This window comes from Colobus angolensis, unplaced genomic scaffold (genome assembly GCF_000951035.1).
Source record: "Colobus angolensis palliatus isolate OR3802 unplaced genomic scaffold, Cang.pa_1.0 Scaffold28, whole genome shotgun sequence".
In the NCBI taxonomy this organism is placed as follows: Eukaryota; Metazoa; Chordata; class Mammalia; order Primates; family Cercopithecidae; genus Colobus; species Colobus angolensis.
The window spans coordinates 8422913-8425729 of NW_012116043.1; the positions used below are offsets into that span (position 1 = coordinate 8422913).

General features: G+C 50.6%; 1 protein-coding gene across 1 annotated transcript in view; it reads left to right on the forward strand.

Moving 5' to 3' along the window:
- The window catches only part of RAB35 (RAB35, member RAS oncogene family), a 32925-nt gene that overhangs the window by 10168 nt on the left and 19940 nt on the right, over positions 1–2817 (forward strand). The gene's annotated exons all lie outside the window — the stretch shown is intronic.

The window sequence follows — 2817 nt, forward strand, 5'->3', positions numbered from 1 at the left end:
GGGGCGGAGGGGCGGAGGGGCCGAGCGCGCCGGGTCCAGTCATCGCGCCTGCCCGTGCCTCACGTGTGACCTTGGTCAAGTCGCGCGATCGCTGGAGTTGGAGATACCTGGGTTCGAGTCTCAGGACTACCACCTGCCGCGCGCTGACCTTGGGCAAGTTGCTTCGCCGTCCTGAGCCTCAGTTCCCTCATCTGAGAAGTGGGGACGTGCCTTGCTGGGTGGTGTGAGGATTCGATGGGATAAAGTAGGAAAAGTGCTTAGCGCCCTACTCGGTAAAGTAAGCTTTAAGTAAATGTTCACAATTGTCATTATCATCAGTATCCTTTGTAAGCGTCAGTTTCTTCCCGTCTAAAATGAGGACGTTCTCAGAACCTGCCTCATGGGATTGCCGTGAGTTTTAAATGAGGTAAGTTGGATAAAGGGCTTTGCACAGGGCCTGGCACATTCCCGCTGAATTATATCTGCATGGTTCAGTTTCCTCGTCTGCAAAATGGAATGATAGTTGGATCTGCCTTATGGAGTTGATGTGAGTATTAAGTGAGATTGTGCAGTGTGGCGCACAGCTCCTGGCACATAGTGAGTTGTCTCTGCTGTTACACTACTATATACAGAGGGGTCCTGGGGATGGAACAGCCAAAATTATAAAAATGCTTTGGCCACACACACACACACACACACACTCACACACACACACACACTCACACACTGCTTGAGGGCTCCTAGCCCTGATCACTGCTCTAACTCCAGTGCCTGGAACAGTGCCTGGCACCCAGTAAGTGCTTAAGACATAATTGCAGAATGAATGAATGAATATTAAGTGTGCTTCGAAAAGGTAGACTGGTTTCTGGGAAAATATGGAGGATTTTAGAGCTGTTTGGAGTGTGGCAGGTGAGCAGGTTTATGGAGTGACCAAGAGGTCAGGGAGGCAGGCCCCAGAAGGTTTATGGGAGCGAAGCTGAGATGCTGGGGTTATACGATGTTCATGAAAGAGTCTTGGGAGCATGCTCAGTTTGTAGACCAGACCTGAGCTGAGTGTGGGGAGGATGTCTTGTGATTGGAAGCAGAGGCCAGGCTATGGTAGAGCCCATGGACTGTTAAGGAAAGGGGATCAAATCAAGTGAGCGGTGAGACTTGGGATGTAGGAGTGTTGGATAGCAATGTCAGAGCAGGGTCAGGGAAGTGGGTGGTTTTGGCCTCACTTGCAAAGCTGGATGGAGATGTGGTTGGTGGTTTGGATCAGGTGAAGGATGACTGAGGTTTCCGTGGTTGCTGGAGGAGGGGAGAGGTAAGGGGGAAAGTTGGGGGCTAACCAGGGAGATAGAAGATTAACTGAGGTTGGGGAAAGAGGTAGAAAGGTGGAGGACTGATTGGTTATGGTTTGAATGAAGGGAAACCAGGCAAACTGTGGAATGTTCTCTTGGAGATGGCCTTTGGCATTCTTCAGGGTCTTGAGGCTTCTTCCTTTACATGATTTCCTTGCAGCCCTGGCCTGGGTTCTGAGGGACTGGCACTGGGGCCATTTCTGTCTTTTTGGAGTGACAGTCAGCCCGCCGTGGTCAGGAGCCTTTATCCCTCTGCAAGACGTCTTGGACCTCTGCGTTGATACCCAACTGTGAAAAGCCTAAACTCAGCAGGAAGATGCAGCTTTTTGGCTCTTCTCCTCTGTAAAGCCCAGGGGATGGGTCTGGCCCGCTTTCTCACAGTACTTTTTTTGTGATGAATGGATTTTTCTCTCCAAAGTCAGGTGTGGGAGAAGACTCATTGGGTCGAGACTGATGTGGTCTAGCTCCTAGGTCAGCCAGGTAGGTGTAGGTTGTGCAGTGGAGACAGACACTGTGCTCTTTGATTTCTCCCGACATTGAGATACTCAAAGCTGGGAGATGGTAGCCATGGAAGTCCAGACTAAGCTTTGGCAGCCGAGCACAGAGACTGACATCACACACTCCTGAACTGGGCTCCTTCTGTGAATGCCTCCTTAAGATATATCGAACGATTTCACAGACGCTTATTCTCACCCGCGGCCTGTGTGGCTTGTCAAATAAGGAAACTAAGGCTTAAGGCCCGGCATGGTGGTTCACACCTGTAATCCCAGCACTTTGGGAGGCTGAGGCCGGCGGGTCACCTGAAGTCAGGAGTTTGAGACCAACTTGGGCAACATGATGAAACCTTGTCTCTACTAAAAATACAAAAGTAGTGGGGCATGGTGGAATGTGCCTGTGATCCCAGCTACTTGGGAGACTGAGGCGGGAGAATCACTTGAACCTGGTAGGCGGAAGTTGCCGTGAACCAAGATCGCACCATTGTACTCCAGCCTGGGCGACAAAAATGAAACTCTCTCTTTAAAAAAAGGAAACTGAGGCTCAGAGGAGGTGACTTACTTGCCCCAAATCACACAACTCAGCAGGGGCAAAGCTGGTAGCTACTGCACCTCAGTGCTAATACATGTGCGAGCAGCTCGTTTCAGGGCTGGCGAACAATAGGCTGTCCATGAATGCTGGTTTCTTTCTTCATAAATCTAGAGTTCTGCCCACTCTGCACATTGTGGGTGCTTCTGCAGTGGATTCCCTCGACCTCTGCCTCCCTTCGTTATGCTGGAGGTTCTGTATTTTCTTTTCTTTTCTTTTTTTTTTGAGACGGAGTCTCGCTTTGTCACCCAGGCTAGAGTACAGTGGTGCGATCTCATGGCCGGCTGCGCCTCCTGGGTTCACACTGTTCTCCTGCCTCAGCCTCCCGAGTAGCTGGGTCTACAGGCGCCTGCCACCACGCCCAGCTAATTTTTTGTATTTTTAGTAGAGACCAGGTTTCACTGTGTTAGCT